The sequence below is a fragment of the Maylandia zebra genome, linkage group LG17 (assembly GCF_041146795.1).
Source record: "Maylandia zebra isolate NMK-2024a linkage group LG17, Mzebra_GT3a, whole genome shotgun sequence".
Taxonomy (NCBI): domain Eukaryota; kingdom Metazoa; phylum Chordata; class Actinopteri; order Cichliformes; family Cichlidae; genus Maylandia; species Maylandia zebra.
In genome coordinates, this window is record NC_135183.1 from 32,790,006 (window position 1) to 32,807,316 (window position 17,311).

Here is a 17,311-nt window from a genome sequence, read left to right on the forward strand (position 1 = left end):
AATATGCCATAAAGACCAGCCATTCAGACCTTATAGGCTGCGTGTGTGGGGTCGAACTCCTGAGGTGTGCAGTAATGACGGTTATGAAAATCTAACAAATGTGCTGGTTGTGTTTCTGGCTGCAAGTCAGTGCAGACTAAACCTCTGTCCAGATAAAACTTGCCAGCCTTATTTTGAAAAAACAGAGAGAGAGAGAGAAAGAAAAACAGCTATTCTGGTGGAATGTATAATGTCATGGCCATAATAAGCAGTATTATTACAACTATTAAACTGAAGTCATAAGTCAGGTTCAAATGGACAAAATGGGAGGGACAAAGCAGCCAAACACAGAAAAGGAAATGGCAAAAAAGAAAAAAACCCACAAATTTCTTGGGCTTTCTTCCCAAGCAGCATGCATTAGCGACAGTGTAAGTACTGTATTGTGCCCCAGTTGTGACCCTTGGGAGTACGCTGACTTCACTGAGCCATCAAGACTGTAAAACCTCATGTATATTTCCACAGGTGAGCGGTTAAAAATGTCCCTAAGAGCTAGGGTCTGCCTGTAATGAATTACTGGGTGGTGTCATTTCACCAAAACATCTTCCGTCTCTACATAATCAAACCTCTGAGTAAAGAGGCAAAAAAAGACAAAGAATATATATATATATATATATATATATATAAAAGACACAAAAGGCAGAGCCTCTCCCCGCACGACGCAGAAATAACGGCAAGTTTAAATAATTCCGGAGAGCGGCTGGGCCAATAAATTTCCGAGCAGAGGTTAATTTAGTGAGGGGGAAACCTTGCCGCAATTACCTTGTTCGATGCCTCCCCTCCGAATGCCCTCAGGGCCCCGTCTGAAATGTCACCCAGGAGGAGGGAAGGAGGGCTGAAGGTTTGGCTGGATGGAGACCCACCTCAGGATGCAGCAGCCATGAAAAACAAGGCAATCAGGACAGGTTAAATGCTAACAACAATGGAGTCCTATTAGTGTCTGGGGGAAATTACACTCCTCTCCTTTATAATTTTCATCAGATTCACTATAAAACTGAACATTATGGATTACGCAGTGAGGGCAGAATAGTGAAGGAAAAATTTGAAAGCGCTAATTGGATTTTTTTTTAATAAAAGCAGAAAAAGGCTAAGTCTGAAAGCATAAAGGCACAACAATTTATTTTGGAACCACGATAGGAGATGTGGCACGTTTAGCTCTTACCTTGGGCCCCATCTTGTGTGATTTTTTTTTTATGGATCACTGACAGAATGACTCCCCGCTCCCTTCATCATTCGCCGCATTTGCTTTGCCAATACACAGGACTCCATCTTTATCACACTCCCATAAGCTCTGGGTCTGGTGTGCTATATCTACTGCTGAGATCTGGGATGCCTGTAATTACCACACTATCTTCATCTACTCAAATCAGCTCGATCCAAATCTTTATTTCCCCCAGGCCCTGACCAGGCTCCTAGCTAGCTCTTACCTCCCAGGAAGACACAGCCAACGTCTGTGCTTTTTAATCAGACCTCGACTCAAGCTGTTCCAGCAGTGAGGAAAAAGACGGTCAAGCTGTGCCAGTGGCTTTTAAAAGGTGAAAGGTTCCAACAAAGTTTTGCCCAAATATAAACACTGACAGTCTTTTAATTCAAACGTTGCACAGTGCATCAGTGAGTCGGGCAGCTGGGAGTAATATGTATATTTTGTCTCATGGCGCATAGTTGTATCACTATTCCATCTGGACTTGTTTGAGTTTTGAAGTCATTAGTGAGCTATGGTGGCTTATGATATTACACAGTACTAATGGCACCACACACACACAAATAGCTTAACTGACATATAATTCAATTAAGCACCTTGGCTTTATGGAGAAAAATGTCTTTATTGGCCATCATTCTGACGCTAATGCGTGCTCAAATAAACATGTTGCCCGTGTCCCGTGTTTCAATGTCAGCATGCAAAAAAAAAAAAACATAATCTAGAACCGAGAGAGGAAGCTCATTTGCACTTCAGAGCCCGACTTAGCAATCTCTGCAGGCCTTTGCTTATTTGCTCATTGCTTCCCCGCCCTTCTGCATTAAATGGTAACAAACCCAAACTGCGGGAGTCCAAAAGGCCTCGCATTAGACTTTATAAACAGTTTAAGAGAGACATAAGCAAAGGCATTTACACAAACATCATCAATATTTCACAATTCCCAACACTTCCTCTCTCATGTCTTGCTAAATCCTCATTTAGAGCTAAATGGAGCTTTAGCCTGATCGGGCTAGCTAATTGATTGTGACTGTTTGCAAAAAAACTGCTATACTTGGATGCCAACCGCTCACACACATGCACACTCACACTTACATATATGCCTTTAAGAGAAAAAAACAACATCTCCATTAAGGCTTTCAGTGGAGCATGTACAAATAAAATCTGCCCATTTGATCAGTCTTCAGAGTATGACGAGTATATTCAATGAATTTGTCAGTTAGGAGCCTTTTGACTGTCAAATAAATTGCTTGCAAAACTCAAAAAAAGTCACAACATATTAAAACTACACCTCCTTCACGGAAAAAAACGTGTTTTCATTTTGCTCTACGAAGACTTAAAACAGGAACATTTCAAAGGACCAACAGGCCCGATTTTGGCTACAAGCTCTGAACAAATCTAGAAGAAGCGACAACAATAAATAAATTAAATAACGTAAAAAAAAACTAAATCACACGTGCAACCCTAACTAACTGCCATCATTTATATTACACGGACAAAGGACAGAAAGTTCACGCACCTTATTGAAAGCGTGCCAAATAAATTAGAGGAGCCACTTCAGCACACCCAAAGGTCTAATTAGGTACACAAATTCAAAGAACATAATGTATGAGGAGGACGAGGGAAATGGCGGGTTAATGCCGCGCAAAGCAGGAATTCGCCTGCTGATTTGGGCCCCGAGTGCAGGCGGGCGTGAGAGTGCGCGGTATCCTCAAGGAGCTTTTGAAGTGAGCATTGTAGTCGAGGCTTTTCCTACAAATCACCTCCTTACTGCTAAGACTGAGCACTGCCCATACACCCACCCACAGACACATATGTTCAAGTTCATGCATACTCCTATCCAGAGTTGCACGCACACTGAGTAACACTGAAGAGTGAGAAGTGAACACAAGAGGAGAGGAGATGAGAGAGAATAATGGAACGAGTGGCTTCTTCTCTCCTAGGTAGCATGCTATGACACCGGTTTGTATTTTTTATTTTTTTTTCTTTATGGAAAGTGTCTGAAAAAGTGTTGTATGAGTGTGTTTGGATGTGTGCATCCTCTTGCTAATGCATCACTTTTTTTCCTCTTCTTCTGTGTCCGCAGTGTGATTGCAGCTCTAATCAAAGCCAAACGCATGTTTCCGCAGAGGAATGACGCTTTAAGCCTCTAAACACAACACAGGTGACTCAGCTGAAGAAAAAATAAAGACCCATGAAATCCTTCTCCTCCCGCTGCTCTTTATTCCTCCTCTCTCAGGTGGATCGCTCATTAAAAGATTGCTGTACAGCAGGTGTTTGGTCACAGAGCATTGAAGGAGAGGGTGCTTGAAGTGGCAGAAACCACAAAGTGGATCGGGATGTGTGAATGCAGGAATGCAAACACACACAAATATGCGTTCAATGCGTGCGCAACAAAAAACACCAAACTATTGCGCGCAAGTGCACACACAAACACATCAGGGTGCTAGTGAACAGCTGCTTGGAGCAGGTCCCTGCAGATTTGACTAACAGCATCAGTCCTCTCTGGCCCTGAGTGGCCCATGTAGGTGGGCCTACTGATGCCGTTTCCCACACAGCACGCAGATTCACACAAAATAAGAGAAGAAGAGAGGAGCTAGAGGAGAGATAAGTAAGAATTATAAGTAGTCCGTCCATCCACTTTCTTAAACCTATCTAATTCAGGGTTGCAAGGAGAACAGAGCCTATCCCACCTGTCAAAGGGCAAAAGGTGAAGGATTGATCCCAATATCAGTAGCATTGATTATTAATGCTGGTATCAGTGTCGGATTAATACTAGTGTGATGGGATCAATATTTTTCTGTCATACTGTGCAGTACGCAGCCCACCAAACTGTGTTAAATAAATAATTATTTGGAAATGAAAAGATATACCTTAAACACGCACTTTGAAAAATGTATGAACCTTTTTTTAGTTGATTGTCACGTCTACTTCATTTATATCCTATAGCACCGACCCCCAACCTTTTTTCCACCACGGACTGGTTTATGTCCAACAATATTTTCGCGGACCGGCCTTTAAGGTGTTGCTGATAAACACAACAAAATAAAACCAGTACCGGTACCAAAAAAAGATTTATTCATAGCAGACTGGAAAAGGCCCAGGGAAACCGAGTTAATGATAAAAACGATTAAATAAAATAACGATATAAACCCTGAAAATCATAAATTTCTCACCCGAGCCTCAGCTCTCGCTGCCTGGTACCAAACAACTCATGGACCAGTACCGGTCTGTGGCCCCAGGTTTGGGGACCGCTGTCCTTTAGCACATTTAAACAATAGGAGCTGACCCAAAGCCCTTTAGAGACAGGCACATTTACATTTTTGGTCTCCAAAACACTTGTTCTTTACAATACATGAAAAGCTGAAAGGTGTGTTTTCTTGTGTGCACTAATTATTTTGGAAAAGTAAAAATCACAGATTTAGTTGTCTCTAAAATGTGTTCAGAATTTGCAAACTGATGACTTATCTCATACTGTAAGTCATGACACACTGCTTTTCCCTACATAATCTGCCTTTATAAGTATCGGCGTTTACTTGGTATCGGATCCATATCAAAATGTGCAATATATCACACCACTACACTCTGGACAGTCACCAGACTATCACAGGAACAGAAAACTATTCACACTCCACACAGAACCGGTGACCAGGGAGATGAAGTTGAGGTTTCAACCTTGTTTGCCGAGCAAAGACTCACCCTCACACCTAGGTGACACCACCATGCCCCCCATCACCACATAACCATAATGCAATAAGCCCGAGTCGCAGTAGTTGTAATTTCCCCTCTACTGCTCAGCTTTCATGTAAATGCAGTCTTCTAGCTCCAAAGGGGGGCCGGAGTGCAGGCTGCACGACTCTGTGCTGCACCAAAGAGATAATAGCTAATGTGTTTGCAGGGGATGCTATTTTTACGCAGGAATGCCAGATCCCATTCCTTCAGCACTTTTTTCCCCTTTTTTCTGTTAGACTCGTGATTATTTCCTGTCCTGTCTAGCCCTCCTATCCCATCCTGCCTGCCTGATTCAATTAATATTCAGTCAAAGTAAGTATGAAAGTACAAAAAATCAATTTATCATGCTTCAGAATCAAGTCCGCTCTTCCTTTTGTGATTTCGTAACGGTGGTTTACATACGCCGGTTACATTGCGGGAGCCCTGTCCTGAATTGTAGTCTGCTTTTGTCTTCATTTTTCCCAGAGAGGATGTTTCTTATCTTTGCTATGTCAGGCCTCTGACACCCCCCACATGTGTGTATGTGTTTGTGCAGGTATCCCGCATGCGTGTGTGCATTCTTGTATACTGGGACCACTTGTTATTCCCAGGGTTGGAGTTCACTGAGGCCTGTGTCTCTCTGTGTTTATAGCTCTGGGGGCTTGTTGCCTCCTGACTACAAGAAAGACTGATGAATAAATAACATCCTACTCTCTCTAGCTCTCTCTCTCACTCTCTCTGAGGCCTTGAAGTTGGTCTGTGCGTGTGTGTGTGTGTGTGTGTTTATGTCTTACTGTGTATGTGTGTACTTATATGCCAGTAGCTGTATTAGGAAGTTTGTGTGTGTGCGTGCGTATGTGTTCGTGTGTATACAAGCATTCCTGTTTGTGACCACGTGTGTCACAAGTGTGTGTTTGTGTCTTCAGCTTCTCTCGGTGGACCAGCTTCTCCTTCATCTAACTGATTCCTGGCCCCTCTTGGCGTGAAGCTGTCAGAGAGGGATTGCACTCCGACAGAGCTAGGGACAAACACACAGGCGGAGGGAAAGCATCCTCTTTATCCCAGACATCAGTAGGAATATGCAGAAGCCTATGTGTGTGTGTGCGCACTAGGTTATGTGTGCAAGTAACTGTGTCTGTGTTAGTATGGGTGAGGCTGAGAGGGAAAAGAGATATCTAGAGAAAAAGAATGCATTAAAACACCACTATGTCTTAATTCGGATACACCCAATTTGTAGGCGACACTTTTATGCATTATAGTTAGGTTCACGAGTAGTTGGACAATGGCAGGATTTTGGAGTTTTGCCTACACCACCCATAGAGGATTTAGAATCAAATGGAGTAAATGTGAAGCACTCTTCAAAATATGTTCTACTTGGTTGAGATCCAGTCTCTGATTTGCCCAAATCTTTGCCAAATACTTATAAACTGTATACAGACTATATAATGTGCAAAGTTAATTAATTTTATGTTTTGCATACTGTTCTCTCATATTGAGAGCTAGCAATATTTGATTAATACTAGCTAATCAGCATTGCTGTTGTTGATGTAATTGAGTTACCTGAAAACTGTGGGACATCTCCTCACGTCTGCTAGAGACAGCAAGGAAGCAACCACTGAAGGTGAGAAACGTACAGAATGCCATAACTTGATATGGAAGTCCCCAAAGATTTTCAATCTACCATAGGCAGATCTAAAAAACCTCAGAGTCAGAGGTCAAGTTTTCTCCAAATGTTTTTAATCCGATAACCTGAGAACAAGGCAACATTTTGAAATTGATGCCACATGTGTATCTACTAGGAGACTGAGGGGAACCAATGGCAGCTGTCAGAATTTTTTTTGTGTGTATTGTTAAAATTAGGCTTTTTCTAGCGAAGAAAAATATATACAAAAAGCTACATCTAACTGCAGCCGCACAGAGCTTTAGCCCACTTGTCGGCATCAAGGCACAAATGCACTCAAAATAGCAAGTGAAATCTGTGCAAGTGCGGAAGCACACAATTCAAGGGAGGGCATGTGTATTTTCCTATGAGACACTACAACAAGTCTCCATACTCTTTCCCGGGAGAGACCTTCATTAACCCTTAGCCTGCTAATTAAACTCCCAAAGTACACTAACCAAATGCCACTTAGTTATCCCGACTGGACACATGTGCATACGCACAGCCTGCAAGTTATTGCCTTGATGGAGGAAATTACATGAAGGCGTCCAGAGTTAATGTCCCAACCAACAAATAAAGGCCTCTTTGCAAGTAGTCTTTAAGTAATTTCTGCAATGGCTATAAAAGAGTCTCTTGTTATAGCTGCTAGATATTCATTTGTCTCTTGTGGCTGCTTATGAAACGTGAGCAGGAGGGGGAAGTGGTTTTATTTACATGGCATTATGTTACATCAAGTGGTTGTACTCAATTAGGGAAGCCATCACAATGGTTTTAAGTCTCTAATACAGTCTGCTGAAAGGGACCATGACTTGCTAATAGGGTGTAATTCCTTTTGTATCTGTATCCATGTGCAGCGGTAGGGAGGGAAAGGAGAAAGGGAGGGAGGGGGCAAATCCGTATCATCAGTAAAAACAATGCATCAATTAAGCAATTAGTGAGGAACAAACTGGGCAGCTTTCCAAACCCTCTCAATAAGGCACTGTGCCAAGGGGGCTTGTAATGTTCATTATACCCACATCACAGAGATGGAAAGAGAGAGAGAGAGAAACAAGCAGAGAGGGAGTGTGAAAGAGAGAGGCTTGCCTTTCATTTGTAAAGTCAAGGCATTTGTCTGCCAGCATGGAGACGTTTTGTTCCGCCAGATGTGCTTTTTAGCGAGGCCACATGGTCGGTCAAGGCTGGTGAGAAGGTGTGCGTGAGTCCCAGTGTGTGGATGTGTATGTGTGTCTTGTGTATTGAGGAGGGGTTGGTGGGCACCAAACAGCCTCTTTGCTGCCATCTGATTAATTAAGACTTGAAAGGGGCCCAGTGGCAGCAGGGTTTTAATTGTGGTAATTGGGGTTAATAAGGTGCCATTACACGCGCTGATCACAAGTATTGTTTCATCCAGACGGGCAAATTGAGCGGGGTTAAACACTGATGGTAGAAGGGATGTGAGGAAAAGGGAGGGGGGAAGTGGTGAGGAGGAGGGGGGACTTGGCAGCCATACATGGCACTTGTTTCTGTGTGTTAGTGCCATGTATCCCCTTTCAGGACCTGAAAAGGTAATGTACTGGGAATTACCAACGACTCAGTAACCCTAAAGAGTCCTGTTTCAGCTTCTGTGATTCAAAGTTCCATAAAGTTGCTTTAAATATGGTAATTAATTACCTTTTGAATTTGCTTTTTTAACTCAGTGTGCTTAATTTAATCTGTATGACCTTTGCCAAGAGCAGCAGCAAATACAAGCGCTTTAAACACAAACATGAATATCAAAACGAGGATAGTATTTTGGTTGGTTTATTTTGTTGTGCTGAACTGCAGCATTCCCTGGATGTTTACACTTCAGCTACACCTGTACAACTGCTCCTTAACCAGCAAATCGGCCAATTACATGGCACCAACTCAATACATATAGGCATGAAGACATTGTGAAGATGACTGGCTGAAGTTCAAACTGAGCATCAGAATACGGGAAGAGGTGATATCAGTGACTTCGATGGTTGTTGATACCAGATGAGCTGATCTAGTGGGATTTTCCCACAAAACCACCACTTGGGTTTATAGAGAAAATATCCAGTGAGCAGTTCTCCAGGATAGAAAATCCCTTCTTGATATCGGAGGTGAGAGGAGAATGGTTAGACTGCTTTCAGCTAATAGAAAAGCAACAAAAGCTCAAACAACAGTTACAACCAAGAGCATCACTGAACCTTTAAGCAGATGGGCTACAGCAGCAGGTGCCGCTCCTATCAACTAAGAACAGGAAACTGTGGCTACAGCATGAATAACAATATGTAAACATGGGTCCATCCTGCCTCATCTCAGCAGTTCAGGCTGATGGTGGTGGTTTAATGCTGCAGGAATATTTTCCTGGCACACTATAGGCTCATTAATACCAATTAATCCTCTAAATGCGACAGCCTACCTGAGTATTTTTGCTGACCATAACCATCTTCCAGCAGGGTAATGCATCATGTCACAAAGCACATCACAATGAGTCCACTGTACTCAAGTGACTTCCACCGTCACCAGATCTCCATTCAACGCAGCATCTTTGGAATGTGATGAAACAAGAGATTCACATCTGACAAATCTGCAGCAACTGTGTGATGCTGTCACAACAGTATGGAGCAAAATCTCTGAGAAATGTTTCCAGCACCTTGTTGATCTATGCAATGAACAATTTAAAAAGTTCTAAAGAGTTTCAAACCTGGTACTTGTCAGGTATATAATTCCCCATCAACTGTTTCCTGGCACTATACAAAGAATATTGTAGATTGGCAAATCTCTTCAGTCTGGTGATTGTTGCTGTTTTTACCAACGCCTGTTTCTGACATCAGCTCATATCAACAGAAGCAGCTCTCACAAGGTCATAAAAACACCAAGAAATTAAAATATAAGCACTAGCACACACATTTCTCCACCAGTCATCTATTTTTGCAGCAATTACAAACACCACCAGATTTTTTTTTTTTTTTTACCTGACGTTCTCCTAAGAACTCGTCTAGCACTTGTTTACTTAATAAGTGGAAATACTTTTCTTAGGCAGAAATGATTAACTTTTGCTTTTCAGATTATATGTAATGCTAATTAAGCAGTCTGATCATGACAAATTGATACAATATAAACATTTAGGAAAGTGAAGAAAATCCATGCTTTTCTTTTTGTGACAAGTGTGTACGTCTCCTTCTGATTTAATATGTTAACATTTGGGCCTCATAAAGAATTTCTGAGAAGGGGGAAGCAAAAACTCAGATTCACCGTCAGTCTCTTAGACTCTTTCCTGTAAGGCCACTTCTAACACTTTAGAAAGCGCTGCATCAGTGTCTACTTCTCATTTATAACATGTGCATAAAACGGACAAAGTTCACTTCTGACAGGTGACAAAGTGTAAAAAAAAGTACATGCCGACCCTTAAACATTTAACAGAGGAGGAACAATGTGTGTTTCATAGACATGGTTTAGAGTACAATGGCTTCGATTAAACATCCTCAGGCATTTGTTGAGATCCTAACTGTCTTTGTTTCATTTTTTTCCCTCCTGTTGGAAAGTTGTGTACATCCTGAATCTCTGTCAGAAAACAATGAACTACATTATATCCCCTCCCTCCGTGGGAAGTCATTTTAAGGTGCGCCTGAGTGATTTGAGCTAACTTGGCAAAGCTCTGTGGAGTGTGTCTTCTTCACCTGCTGACAGCTAGCATAAAGAAAGAGGGAGAGAGAGAGAGAGAGAGAGAGAGAGAGACAATGAAAAGGGCAGAGAAAGCGTGAGACAGACAAAGAAAAAAGAAAGAAAGCAAAAGACGGATCATCCCTGGTGGTGCTGAGCTGCTCCGTGGTCTACCTTTCTGTCAGGTTGCCCAGTGGAGAGACAGAAGAACGCCAGGCCAATTAATCAAAGTCAGATGTGGCTGGATGCCTGGAGTCACTCATGATTCCTGTCTGCCCCTCCCTAAACCCACCACCACTGCCACAACACACACATACACAAACACACAGCACCACACTGCACTCCATTGCTACTCCTGCCTGCATCCTCTGACGGGAAGAAAGAATGTTTTAAGAAGACTTGTGCATACTCGCTAAAAGAAGATGCAAATTTTCCCACCAAGTTCAGCCCCCAGTAGTATCTCTAGTCCATGACACAAAGGTTTTATTACTACACTTTTGGGGCTCCTCATCGCCTTGTGCTCTTATATTGACCATAAACTCCAGCATTACCCTTCAAAAATGCTTTCAGGAAGTGGGGATCAGCATATACTGAGTCCTTACGTTTAAAGATTCTACTCATCATTAAACGGCGGTACACATCCGGCCTCGTAAACACACAAGTTTGAAAATGCACACACGCGCACACTACCTCACCATCCTCAGCAAGTAACAGTGAAGTTATTCCACCAGGTGAGAGTTGAGTCGACTCTTTTCGACAAGATGTAAAACAGTAAGCGCCTCCTTCCCTTGTGACCTTAAAATGCACAGATCATCTCCCTCGCTTCTCTTTAAATTTGTCAAAGTGGCACTTTTGCTCAAAAGCAAGTTGAAGAAACAGCAGATTTAGAGGCACCTTGTCGTCTCTTGATGTCTCATCAGACACAGTGCTCACCTCCACAATTTTTCCCCCCATTTGATTCTCATTTACACCACTGGAGGAAGGCTGTGGAGTCTTTGCATAAAACAAAACCTGTTTTATTATCTAATCATTTTCTGATAAAAATAGAATTCAAAGTGGTTCTTAACACTGCTGACAACTAATGTCCTGGAGGTGATGTGGACAGCCGTGTGTCTCAACCAACCTAAAAAAAAGGAGTGTCAGTCATCTTCTTTTACATAACCCAGGACGATTACACTCTCTTACTCTCCAGATGTTGTTTGTTTGTATTATTTTAACACACTAAGCTAAAATTATAAGCTTAGAAACACCAACACAATGCCGATTTCCTGTTTAACAAAAGTTCTTTTTAGACTCTACAATTTAAAAAAAAGAAGAGGAAGAGGAAAACTCAATACTGGGCCTTGGTGCTGCAACTCCGTTCATCCAGTGTCTGAAATTGCAGTTTTAACTTTCTTTATGCCAACTTTTTTCTGATTGCCTGCCTCTTTTAAACCCACAGTTTGTGCAACAGGTCCGTGAGGCTTTAGATGACCATACTAAGGATATTCCCTGTCACATAGCTCATAGAAAACCAAGGATGAAAATGACCATTTGGATTAGTGTAAAACTTTGGGTGTAGGAATTACTTGTACATAAGCTGATTTCATTGTTTGGAACTTTGGTGATAATTCACATGAGCCCCCATTATTCTTATGATGTGTATATGACAGAAGAGAAAAAAGAGCAGGTCCACTTTAAACATCTATAAGTCTTCCAGGTGAGTGAGCTGTCCCTTTTTAATTTAAAATTCAAACTACTATTACACTGTGTAAAGAAAAATACACTGAAGGACCACAAGCCTACATCCACTCAGGCTACATCCACACATATACAGGTATTTTTTAAACCCTATTTAGAATCAATAAATCCTAAAGTTGAAAGAAAACCAGTGGAGTGAAGATAAAATTGGAGTATCATTTTCACATTTTCTCATCCCAGTTCAAGGTAATTGATGCAAATCTTGAGAGCTTTAGATTTTGTGGAAATAAATCTAGATGTTATCAGCAAAACAATGAAAAGAGCAGTTATATTTCTTAAGAATTGATCCAGGAGCAAGATATATGTGGAAAACAATAATGGACCCAAAATAGACCCTTGGGGTACACCACAGACTGCAGACGAAGAAAAATCATCCATTTTTACGGAGACACCTCTATCACTCAAATAAGTAAATAAGTATATTACACTTTACTTGTTACTTTTAACTTTAAAGTAATGCAGTGCATTACTTACATACTCCCCGGAGAAAAAATTAATTGCACGACTCTGTAAAATTACCTAAAATGTCTAATAACAACCAGTTAACAATCTACAGTGGTTCCTCGTTTAGTGCGGGAGTTAAATTGTAAAAATAAACCGTGATAGGTGAAATCGGCGAAGTAGTCAGCTTTGTTTTTTACACTTATTATAGATGTTTTAAGGCTGTAAGACCCCTCAATACACACTTTATACACTTTTCTCAGACAGGCACGAACATTTTCACACTTTTCTCCCTTGTGTAAACACTCACAAAGTTCAATATATTATAGAATGAAACCAATGATCAAACCCTGTTTTCAGATTCAGAACATGGGCATACAGCAGCTGCACGAGAATTCAACATTAATGAATCAATCATGTTTCGCTTCATGCGCCTTTTAATGTGGTGTGACTTATGGTCCGAAAAATATGGTAACTCCTACCTTCCTTTAGCATGTCCAGAAGTCCAACTTTTTGTGCGATGGTTAGCATCTTCCTCTGCCTTTTGGGTGCTAGCGCAGGTCCCTTTGTGGTGCAAAATGTTTCGTCTACATTGTTGTGTTTGTTGGGGAGAAAATTTACAAACACACAGCACAGCACTTCAGAGTCACACTGCTAGCAATTGAAGATTTATGTAAATTTGACAAGCTGAACGCACAGGTACAGGTACAGGAGACACAGCATGAGATTTAATGGTCTACAGCCAATCAGGACGCCGAACACAATGCACTGTGAAAAAAAAAAATACATTAATGAATTTTAAAAAAATAAAAAAAATAAAAAAAGCAAAATTGCACCAAAAAAAATCAGCGAAACAGCAAGGCCGCGAAAGGTGAACCGCGTTATAGCGAGGGACCACTGTAAACCTATACGCCACAGTCCCACACACCAGCACAAACCATTATCCCTAAATAGGGATATAGGATCTTTCTTTTAGTTTTTAAGTTGGAACACAAAATGACAAAACAAAGGAAATATGTAAAACAGCTCAAAGCAACTTTCATAGTAATCGCCACAGTAATTTTACTATAAAAACATCAACGAGTGGAAATGGAGGCTGCAAGCCTGACTGCTCATTACTGCTTTTGTTACCTGTTAAAGTTCAGGCTCTGTTTGCTGGTCTGGAGTTGAAATACACTCAGCTTTATCATCACTCTGGGTTTGTTGCTAGCTTTGAGTTAGCATGTTGTCTGTGCAGATGCTTGCACAGAGCTGAAGTTCTGTTAGCAGGATATTGCAGGGTTTTCTGTCCTTGACACAGTGTGAAATTTACCATCAAGCTCTTGTCCTTTTGTGCAATAAAAAGTAACCTCCTTATCTCCACTCCTGAAAAGATGTAGACCATTCCACATTTTCCTCGTCCCACACAGGAACATAGGCATGCTTCCAACTGCAATATAATTACTACATTTAGTACAGTAACGCATTACATTATTGCATTACTGGAAAATTCAATGTAAATACACATAACACTGCACCTGATGCCCACAGACTGTTCAAGACAAGACAGAAGAATAGAATAACTGAGTATCAAAAGCTGCTAAGTCTGAAAGTATTAAAACAGCATTGTTTCCTGAATCAACTGCTTTAAGTTAATCATTAAGAACAATTAAAAGGGTAGTTTCAGTACTATGACAAGACTTAAAACTTTCATATATATCAAAATCCATGATCCAATCAGTGATCCAAAATGCAGTTACATGTGTATGAAAGGCCAAAAACGCATTTTTTAAAAAGCTATGTTTACCAAAATACCCACGGTTATGGATCTCAGTTCAAAGCAAGCACCAGTCTCAACTTGCCATCTTGGATGTGTCAACTCCTAAAAGCATCTCAAAGAGTAAGAACCAGGTTTATCATAGCCTTTTTAGAGTTCATAAAATGAATTAGTTTATGCTTCATAAAAAAGAAAAAGAAAAATGTATTGGGGCATCTGTATATTAGATGCACATTGTTCTACATTATGTATCTAATTAAAAGTACATTTATAAGACAGAGATGGAATGCAGCTAACAAAGCAGTTCACAGATAATGCAGCTGTGCCACACGTTAGTTAATTGGCATCAGCTTAATGTGACAGAAGCAAGGACGTGTCATTTTGTTAAATACCTGTTACCTCAATCCTGCTTTCCTAGTTGGTTCTTTCCCTCCTTTTTTGCGTATTATATAGGGACACATAAGTTGCGAGGAGACTTTAAAAATCCCAATGGACACAGAAGCTTTCCTGGAGGCACACAGTGGCTTTAGATTGGGTTGGAATTTTCCTTTGATTTGTCATCAGTATGTGGTTGAATTTGTCTGAATCTATATCTTTGAGTAGAAGCCTTTACACAAGCAAAACACAATTCTGTTTTGTTGCAGGTCCAAACTTGTCATGCAACATATATATACACCCAAAGTATTGCGTTTTGAGCTACAAGCAAACTTGTTCCCAAATGCAGTGGTCTGACTGGTCCGATCTATTCATTCAGAAAAGATCAAACTTGTTTCAGAAAAATAAACACACAGCGAATTTCTCCCGGTTGCTGTGAGTGGCTGGATTACGAACAGGTGAAAATATTTTTAATGTTCGAAATATTGGCACAGATTTTAAGCCTTAAGGCCTTAAGACACAGTACTTGAAAAACCTTGAGCTCTTTGTTCTTAAGCGTTGCAGAAATTGGAACTGAAGTGTAATTTATAGTCTCATTTGTGTGACTAAACAAAGTTTCCTTTATAAAATTTTTTTAAATAAATGGGTCGCCTTGCAGGCCACATGGTTAAGGTTCATACCATACACTGAAGGGATTTTTGCTTTTTTTGCTTTTTTTGCTTTTTGTCTTTATTTCTTTTTAACCCCTAACTATCAGCTGTCTAATAAAGTCAAACAAAGAAACAAAGAGAAAACACACAAAAGGATTCCATTTAAACGCAAACTGATACCACATTTCCTTAACGCAAGTCACCCATAGACCTCATGGGATAAAACAAGCTATTGCACAAAACATGATTTATGCTGCCATAAACTGTCTGTGCCGAGTCGGGGGTGTGTGAGTGTGTGTGTGTGTGTGTGTGTGTGGGGGGGGGGCACTCTAAATGTTCTTCCTTAAAGTAACGTTTTTGTAAACCTGTAAGTCATAGTGCTTTCTGGCCAAAGAGCAGTATTACTCAAATGTTCTTCTAAAGTTCAGCTGAATTTTAATGCCGTAAACAAATGTAAACACAACGGCACTAAATATAACTAGATTTTTAAGCCATAAGAGCCCTCCATTTTTACTGTCAGGAAAACTATGGGAGACTCAATGTTAAAACTCAATGTAAAAAGGGGTGTGGGTTCTTATGGATAAAGTAAAAGGTATAACTGTCTCAAGCTGTTTTGTTAGTTTTCTTGTTTGACATTACTGGCCTGATAGAAGACTAAGCTGAGCTGTTTGACATGTGTTGAGTAAGTTGGTGATTATACACTGAAAGGAAAACAATTACAGCTCAACTTCCAGTACAGAAGAAAATAAACTACAGTACAATTGGTGATTCTGTCCTCTTGGAAGGTGGAATTTATTGCAGTTTTGTGGACGTACTGCTGGCTTAAAGTGTCTACGAGCGCATTTCCATCTACCTTTCCCTTATTTTACAGCCTTTGCTCTTCTCTTCATCGTTATGTCCTCCCTCTCTTTCTTCTTTCACTTCCTAACTTCTTACTCCTCCTCCTACTTCTTTTTTTTTTTGCTTTCCTCTCTTTTTCTCACTCTCCCCCATCCCTTGACGTCGGCTCCTGATGAAGCTCTAATGGAGTCTATGGGGAGCCAGCATTTACCACATCTGAAGCAAACAGGCAGGTCTCCTCTGTTTTTCTGGCCCACTGTGGGCCTTGCTCTCATTCCCTCCACGCTCCCCTCTATTACCACCATCTCCAACAGCTTCATCTGCAAAAAGCTCTCAGTGCTCCATCGCCTGCCCCACTGATTCATGCTAGCCAGGCCGAGTTTTCTACAGCTTCTTTTTGATGTGTACCACTGTTCAACATGCGCCCTTCTTTTGTCAAGGCACTTCTGAGACAACAGATTTTGACAAAGATAACAGCTCATGCAAGGCTGTAGGAGACTCCTTTCATATGTGGTTTTGGAAGGAATGAGAAGGAACTGTCCCACTTGCTGGGACAGCGTTCCACGATCCTACAACAACTAAGCCATGTGCATGCATGCATGCTTTCTCTACAATTTCTGTATCAACACACCCAACTCTTGTCAAGGGGGGGTGAAAAGCACACAACATTTCTGCATCTTGCTCTTTTCCCCCCCTACTCACTCAACTAGCAAGTGCTGCAGAACAATAGCAAGTGAATCTGACGGCGACCCACTCTAGATAGAGTGGGGCCATGCAAAACAGACAATGACCTTTAAAAGACAATATGCTAATAAATAGCCGTGGCGAGGGCCTCAGCACTCCACACAAAGGGACCTTGGGAAACCGGCAGAGTTTTAATCAGGTGCAGCTCTTTTAAAAAGAGCCTGTGGCCACATAATTGATCCCAAAAGGTAGGTCCCCGCGCAGAACCTTGGGATGCCGTTCCATTACTATAAAGAACTAATAGCACTCTTTGTTTTGCTCTCCGGGAGGATGGGGAGATTTAAATCTATTGTATATTCTTGCGCTACAAAGGCCACAAATGGTAAGCATTTTAATGATGAAAATGTTTTGATGTCTTACACCTACTGAATATGGAAGAAGGACGGGTATGTGTTTTGCCCCTCCAGTGACGATGCATAGGCAAACAGCCTGGCCAAGATAAAAAGCCAAAGCGATGAGGAAAAAAAAGTCACTGAATCAGTGTTATTACTGATTCAGTGTTATTTTTGATTCAG